Below are 9108 nucleotides of genomic sequence, written 5' to 3' on the forward strand. Positions count from 1 at the left end.
AGAATCTAAGGCAAGAATTTTATCTTTTCTGGGCATCATGGACTTACCAGCATTTAACTTAGAATCTGAATCAGAGTAGGCATTCAGTAACCAATTTTTCTATCCCCACCAAAATAATAACCATGTCACGCACTGCCCTAAATACTTTAAATGCATTCATCTGGTTAATCTTCACGACAGCTATGAGTAGGAACCATTATAATGTCATTCTGTAAATGAGAAAATGAGGCATAAAGAGGTTAAGGAAATCATCCAAAGACACTCAGCTAGAATTTGGCGTTGTCAGGATGTGAACCGGGCAGTCTGGCATCAGCATCTGAGCCCTTAACTGCCCTGTACCTGTGAGCTGACACCATTGTACGTCCAATGCACACATGAAAACGAAAGTTCTCAAAGCTGAGGTAACATGTGCTAGGACCTCCCAGACAGTAATTACAAAGATGTGGTTAAAGCATGGAAAGCTTGATTCTTCACCACTATGGTTTTGTCAGCACCCATGCTAGTGTGTCAGGACTCCGTGTCTGGCCAATGCTGTTCCCTCTTCTTAGAAATCTCTTTCTCAACAGCTCCCTTATTGACCTGGCAAACACCTACCCATTCTTCAGGGTTTGGCTCAACTATTTCCTTCGCCATGGAGCAGGATTAGTTTCCACTCCCCTCTCTGGGTGCCCATATCAGTAGTTCCACGCTACTGATAGTAGTTCTACTGACCACTATGTACTGTGTTTATGTTTTTCCTACCCAACTAGATGGTGAGCTCTTAGAGGCAAGACTCATGTCTACCTTACCACAGTATCCTCATCACGGTGACTGGCTACTGGAAGGGGGCTTAATACATGTGATTTGATTGACTAAATGGGCTTCCACTTATGTTGTTTCTGTATTTCCATCCCTGGAGAGCAGAGTTTATTTTTTCCTATTAAAAGTAAATTCCATAAGCAGACAAATGCTCAAAGATATGTATACAGAGAATTTCATCACAGCATTGTGTATAATAAAAAAAAACAACAAAAAGAAGAAAACAAGTTTCCTTAGTCTTTTTAGGCTGCTATAATAAAAAATACCATTTCATACCATAAACTGGGTGGCTTAAACACCAATTTCTCACAATTTCTGGCAGCTGGGAAGTCCAAGATCAAGAAGAAGGAGGATTCAGTGTCTGGTGAGGGTCTGCTTGCTGGTTCATAGATGACCATCGTCTCACTGTGTCTTCACATGGTGGGGATAAGGGAGCTCCCTGGGGTCTCCTTTATAAGGACACTAATCTCATTCATGAGGGCTCCACCCTGATGACCTAATCACCTCCCCAAAGACCCCGTCTCCTAATACAATCACATGGGGAGTAAGATTTCAACATATGAATTTGAGAGGGACATAAACATTCAATCTATTGAATAACTGAAATGCCCATCCATCACGGTTGATTAAATGCATGACCTTTCATTCATATAACTAAGTACTATTCAGGAATTTTGAAAAATAAGGTAAAAATATTGACAAGAAAATTGTTTACAATATATTATTAAATTTAAAAAGCATATTACATAAACAATACTATGGTATGGATCTTTTTTTTTTTTACTATCTTAATGGATAATGCATAAGGGAACAGAGGTGTCCATGGACAAATTCCATAGGAAGACTCTGAAGGGACAGGGACCAATTTATCAGTATGTTAATCTCTGATGGGGGCAAGGTAGGATTACAAGTAGTTTCCTTCTTTACAGTGTTCTGTTCTTTTTTGAATTAGTTTTCACTACGAACAATCATTTGTTTCATAATCACCAAATAAAGCACTAATACAATAATAATTATGTTTTAACATTGCCCAATTATCCTGCCTCCATGGCTGACTGCATGGTCATGATCACAAATGTTCCAGAGCCCATGAGAAATGTAGCCGAGTGCTCCCAGGGTTTCCAAAGAGGACATTCAAAGGGGACGGAAGTGCCTGGTGGTCACAGGACTTGGTGCTTCCCAGACAGGAGAAGAAGCAGGCATTGGGGTTGTCTGTCCCTGATAGGAATTCCACGTCGACTGTCTGAGGGGAGTTGATCTTAAAATCCTCAGCGTGGAATTTCAGCACGGTCACTGAGTTTACCACTTGTAAAGTGTGTCATTTCTGTTCCCTAACACACTTCCCATACTTTAAGAAAATGTGTGCCAGTATCCTGAGACAGGACTAGGAAACATTTGTCCATAGTCTATCACCACCATCCCCTGGGTTGTGGCTGTCTCCTCCTTCCCCACCGACCCCTGAAACATCTCCTTTGGATAACCTCTTAGCATCAGGTTGTAAGAGAAAAATCAAAACGTTCCTCCATTTTTAATATCCTCACGCTCTATTTGGCAAATAGAGAGGTTTCCAAAACCTAGGTGGAATCAGTTTGGTTCAAAAAAATTCATTTTTAAACTGCTATGTGGTAGACATTGTATATGGGTTGAAGGATATAGAATTTCATTCATTCATTCTTTCAGCAAGCAAGTATTGGGCGCTTTCACGAGCCAGGCACTGCGCTTTGTGCTGAGGTTACAAGGATGGACAAGGAGATCCTCATGGGAGGAGACAGACCCATGAACAGATCATCTCATTATAACAAATTTCCTCCCTGACACGTAGAAAGAGAGCCACGAAATAAGTGGCCATGTGGGTTTCAGGGATAAGAAGTGTGTCCCTTGAGGCAGGACTGCCACTATCCCTCGTGGTGACTTTGTGTCAATTAAAGACAGGTTGCCTTTCTCAAGATACTTCTATCTATCAAAAATTGTACTGATTTGCTTAAACAAAGCACATTATTGTCATCTGCCAGAAAATTGTCATGACAAATATAGAAATCTACAAAGAATATGTGAATGGCATCCCCTGAGATCTGAGCTCTTGTGCAGTACACAACCTGCACAGCTGTACATATGCTGGCTCTGTCTAAGTGTGTTCAGGGGCCCAAGTTGGAGGTGGGAGCATGTCATGTCCTGGCCTGATTAAGAGTCAGGACTGACATTGTTCCATCTGGCCTTTTCCTCCCTATATGTCAAGTAGTTTCTTATGAAAGTAATCATATTTTTACCTCTGTCCCCAAGCCTGGTCTTATTCGTCTAGACAGATTCCACTTATGAATGTACAGTCCTGAATTTTGCAGCTCAAATGGGGGTCATGTGGGCATGGCTGGCATACCAGCCTCAGGAGGGGATCAGAATGGGGCTACTGGAAAGGGAATCACCAGCATCAAGAAAATGGCAGATACTGGACCAAGCATGGGCTGGGTGGGGAAAGAGCAACAATCCAAATGCTTCTGGCCACAGCATAAAATCAAAGACATCTAGTTCTTAACAGGCCCACAATTTACGGCCTCCCCAGGCTAATCTAGAAATTACCTAGGCATTGATTAACCCTGACTTGCCTAGTCAGTAAATCTCCACGGGGACCTGAAAATGAAGCCTGGGTTTGAAAGGCACCTGCCAGGAAGAACTGATTTAAGGTGTGATTTAAGCCATGGCAGAAGTGGCTGTGAACAGAAAGCCCTCTTTTCCGGAGAACATGCCTCTTCTCCTCCCAGAGAACCAGACCTTTACCCCAACTCCAGCAGGGTCTGGGAGGGGGGATGGTCCTCCTTTCCAGGCTATGGAAGCGTCACACTGGAAACGTGTTCCCCTCGCATCGCCCCTGATGGGAAGAGGAACTCAGATAAAGGAAACAGATACATATCTGTTGTTGCGGAGCTTTGTTTCCACACATGATATATGGTTCCGGAGGAGGAGCTGCAAAACAAATTATTGTGTCTCCTCGCCACCGACAGGTCTTTAGTGGGGCTGCTGGGGGAGGAGAGATGCTGGCGATTAGCAGTTACCTCACAATAGGTCCCTGGTACAGGAAAAGTGTCTGAAGTTTATCTATTGTTGAGTGAGATAATTTATCGTTGCCCAGGGTTAAGGAGCAATTCCAGTCCTTTCCTACTTCGGGAACAGGGATTTATAAGATGACACCCAAATTTAGACATTGAGACGCTGCCGGCAGAACGTCCCCAAAGGCTGATGATGGCCCCTGTGCGTTTGAAGCCAAGTCACTCACAGAGCTAATTTGAGGCTCTCCTCGGAAACTATATTTGCTTTCTGAGTGCATGGTGAGTTTTCATTTGGGCTCTGACCAGCTGACAGCTATGCAAGTTTGTAGATACCAGTAATTGAATATAGATAACCTTGATGGTTGACCTCATCAGAGCCAGGCCTGGCTGCTTCCCATTGTTCCTGGTTTTGCCAGTTGATACTGCTGCCGGATGAATTTATATATTAAGAATTCGCTGCGGTGGGAATTGCTTATCATTCCCCCGTCTATCCCGTAAGCTTCTATTTGCCGGACGTGGTGAGCTGGGAATAAAAGCTGTGATTTGACTGTTCGCTATTAGGGATGGCAAGCAGCGTGTTAGAAAAGCTTTATTAATTTCTAAAAACAAAGGAGGGTAGGGGTCATGCTTTTGATTTATACAAACTGTGGAGAGAGGCTCTTGTCTCACAGAGCTGCTCGGGGCTGTCTGAAGTTGGTCGCCAGCCATCTTTTCGGTGTTCAATTTCACTTAAAAGCAGAGTTTGAAGTGTGCTCAGCGCTGTCGCCAGCGATGCTCTTGTATTTTAAGGGAAGTATTGGAAGAGGTTCAGAACTGATGGCTTATTAGGAGAGAGGCTTTAAGAAGTCTCTAAGAGGGCAAGGTGGCCACGCTCCTCGGGAGGGGACAGCAGGTCACAGGGCCACGTAAACTGGGGGGTACAAGTCAGGATAAGTGTTTGCATGAGGCTTCTCGGCTATTTAAGCCAACCACTGTCAGCAGCAGGTAACGGTGGGACTCCCTCCACGGTGGGCTCTGCAGCCATGACTACTTTCCTCTTTAAGCTTTTCTGAATTGTTGAAACGTCAACAGTGAACATGGGTCATTTTTGCCCTCAGAAAATAAAAAAGATGAAACTGTCGAGACTTTTTTTTTTTCTGGAAACTGTGTTATCCAGCCATCTGGAAGCTGATCTGTATTTCTCCAAGCTCTCCTTCCATGGCCTTTGAACTTCACGGCCAGCGCAGGGGGTGTTAGGAAAGGCCAGAGTCTGTGTCCTCTTTAGAGGCGGGGGTCAGAGGGTGACACCGTGGACGGGGGAGGAGGGACGGATGTGGCCCAGTTAGCCCTTGTCTGACGTGTGGCATCTTGGCTGCTAATGACGCAGCGTGGAGTCAGGGGGTCTGGGCTTTGGAAACGGTGCAGGTGGGAACTCCCGAGGCCTCTCTGATGAGCAGCTGTGTGTCACCGCTCAGCTGAGGGGATCCGCCTTTGATGCTTTGAACATCAGAGCATCAGAGCTGTTCTTCATCCTGAGAAGGAAGGTTTGGGTTAGTCAGCCAGGGCAAATAGCTCAAGGGAAATTTCACTTTCCCTTTGTCGGGCCCCCTGCTTTCATGTGCTGGGACTGTACATCCCAACTACCACACGGGGAGAAGTCTCGCCGGACGCCGGCGTGCGCAGCCCAATTTGGGGACTGAGTGGGGAGGAGGTGACCACCCCAGTGCTGGAGGCCCATATGGGGAGCTGCGACACAGAGCAAGCCTGGAGGAAGGGTGGCTGCAGGCCTGAAATAACCTCTCCGTGAGGCGATCTGCTGTCCCTGTAGTCACCGTCACCGTGGGGACCGGCTGGGGGATTTTCTACCTGGGCCAGTCCAACCGGTCTGGCCTCCCTTCCCAACAAGGACAGCGCTGTTTGTGTCTCTGCTGCTCTGGGCATGTTTACCTTGGAAAGAAGGGAATGAGGGCATGCGAGGATGCGACAGCCTCCACCGTCACCTGTGGTGCATGGAGCCAGATGTGTGGGTCTGAACCCAACTCTGCTCCCTATTAGCTATCCTACCCTGAGCAATGATTGCATCATTCTCTGGCTTAGTTTCCTCCTCTGTAAAATGGGTTTGGTATCCATATCGAACCTCTGGGATTGTTGCAAAGAACCAGTGGAGTCAATACACCCTCAACGCTCCCCGCTCTGCCTGGCGCTGGAAGGCGCTCCACAAACATCCGCTCTCGCTGAAAACATCCATTTGATATTCATTTGAACCCAGTCCAGAGATTCTCAATATGTTAAAAAGCACCTTCAAGAGAGGACCGCTTCTTCCAACACTGGGAATAATGTTTATTAAGCAACATCGTGATTTCAAAAGAATTAATGCAGCCCAGCCAACATCCATCCTCAAATGTGTCTTGAGCACTTTATAGTTCTGAGGACTCTGCTCCTTTCATTAGAATGACCTACACTGGGACTCAGTCGTTGGGAGCCCCAAATCCCCCAAATAAGGCAGGGTCTGGGGGGAGCTGGGAGTATTGGTTCAGGCTGGATATGGAGAAGGGGCAGCAGGAGTGATGGCAGTGATGAAAACCAAGCCAGAGACCGGAGGTCCTTCAGCGCAGGGAGAAAGTGATTGTCAGTGGAGGATGCTGGCAAGGTGGCAGGAGGCTCAGGCAGCCCACAGTGTGCAGTCGAAGAGGTCTGGGGAGGACAGGGGAAGTGATGGAGCGGCTGCTGAGATGCGCTTGACCTTGGGCTCAAAACGATTTAACCTAGAGCCTGCTTAATGGTACCCGTGAAATCTGGAGGTCCCAGGTATTTGCAGGAAGTCATTTCAGTGTGCTGGGTGACAGCAGATGGCCTTAGGCTAGCTGGAAGAGCAGTAGCAGAGGTAAGATTGCCACAGGGGACCTTAGCCTCTTCCTCTTTTGAGCCCAGCATGGTATCGGGATGTGGACTCTGAGACCCACACCACAAGAACCGTGGTTGAAAGGGTCAAAAGAGCCTCCATCTCTGGGAGCTCTAGAGATTTTCACGAGTGAGAAAATCCTCTAATTACCACCTGAGACGTTTAATTCATGCATCAACAATATTTATCGAATAGCAACTATATGGAGGGAATTGTACCAGGAGCTGGAAATAATTTTCTCTAGAGCCGGGATTATCTCCAGTCTTATACCCAAAGGTTTAGTATGTCAGAATTATGGGGGAAGCCGGTCAAAATGCAGATTCCAGGGCCCCACCCAAGAGATTCTGATCCAGTGAGTCTAGCCTGGGGCCTGGGCATTTGCATTTTGAACAAGTACAGATTTTGCCTACTGAGGCCAATGAACCATGGTGTGTCTGTCTGTCTGTCCATCCGTTTAGCTATCATTTACTAAACACCTGCTAGGTACCAAGCACTGGGTTGGGGACTGGGGAATGGAAAAAGGCATGGCCATTGTTGGCAAGTGGCTCGTGGCTATTAGAAAGAGTTGAGCTCAATAACCATAATAGTTCCTACCATTTCAAACGCTATAATCTTAAACAAGATGCTTTTAATAGGCTAGTGAACAGAGAATATATCACTCTCTCTCAAACAAGAGAGAGTAATATTTTCTCTGTTCACTAGCTCATTAGGTCCAGTTGTTAGATAGAGTTTATAGTGGACAAAACAACACTTACTATAAACCGGGCAGCTTTCTCAGCGCTGTGCATATTTTATTTAAATGTTAGTCTTCGCAACAACTTTACGAGGCTGGTGTTACAGGCATTCCCATTTTACAGATGAGAAAACTGAGATATAGGATCGCTTAGCAAGGCCTTACAGGTAGGAAGTGGTAAGCTACATAATCTGACCGCAGGCAGTCTAAGTCCAGAGCCTGGACACTTAATTATCACACTGCTTCCTAGCAACACGCTATTTGTGAAGTTTTGAGGCTGAAAAATGCCGCAGTACAACTAGTTATTCTGATATTGCATCTATACAACCAGAGGAGAAAAGATTTTGTGTCTTGACTAGTATCTGAAAGAACCTAGAGCATCTTTATTTATCTGGATGCGAAGGTGGGAGTGAGGATGGTGGCGGCTGAGAGACAGAGGCTGAACTTCACAGATAGCAAGTCTGAAGGTTTAGTTTCACAAACAGCCGAAAATCTCAACCTTGAAAAATGCATCTGGATTGGCAAAGCTAGAAGACTTTGATAATATCCAAATGTTGGCAAGGGTATGGGAAACAGCTCCTCCCCATACACTGCTGGTAGGTGTGTAAATTGGTTTGACCATTTGGAGGGTGAGTTGGCAACACCTAGCAAAAATTCAAGTGTGCATGACCTATAATTGTGCAAATCCACTTCTAAATAAGTCCATGTGTGCCCAAGGAGATGGAAAAGATGTTATTAAAATATTGGAAAAACTGGGACAACCTAAATATCTACCAATAAGGGGTATGGGTGAAAAAAGAGTTTCAACCCACGCAACTCTTCCAGCAAGATCTCAGCTTGCTATTTCAAACCCATGGCTTGAGAAACTCGTTCTCATGCTAAGTGGCTGTGTAGCCTAATGGTTAGAAACATAGTTTTTGTTTGTTTGTTTTGGCCCCGACTGCCTGCCATGAATCTTGTCTCCTTCCTTTACTCATAGTGTGATCTTAGGCAATTTTCTTGATCTCTTTTCGCCTTAGTTTCCTCATCTGTGAAATGGGAGTGACAATAATATCACCTTGCTCATAGGGCTGTTATGAAGACTTAAAGCATTAATGCAAGTGAATCTCCTAAAATCGTATGTGTTACATAGTGTTCATTGCATAGATTTTTCTCATATGACCAGTAAATGTGGGACGGGATGAGATGCTGAGGATTACCAATGGCTTGGATCTGCCTCAGGGATTCATTGGAAAAGTAAAAACAAACAACAAAGAATAAAGCTCAAAGAAATGAACTTGGCTGGTGTGAACCAAGTGGAAGACTGGATCCTTACTTACAAACTAGATAAGCTCATCTCATAGTCAGGAAAATGGTGAAAGAAACGAATCATTGCTGGTGGCCTCTGATAGAGAGGAAAGGGTAATAAAGAAACAGGGTCTTTCCATAGAAACCAGATTTTAAGGGTTCAGCACAGAGGCATTGATGCTTATGAGGGGTAAGATATGGTAGCCATACATTCACATGGCCAGAGTGAAACTAACAAAAGCTTACTCCCTCGGGGGCAGAGATGGTGTCATGGCCAGCACTTCCATTCTGGCTGCAATGCCAATCTCTTTTGTCATCCTGAAAGTCTGAAACATTGTTCAGGATTTTCCCACAGTGAGGGAAATGTT

The sequence above is a fragment of the Globicephala melas genome, chromosome 19 (genome assembly GCF_963455315.2).
Source record: "Globicephala melas chromosome 19, mGloMel1.2, whole genome shotgun sequence".
Lineage (NCBI taxonomy): Eukaryota > Metazoa > Chordata > Mammalia > Artiodactyla > Delphinidae > Globicephala > Globicephala melas.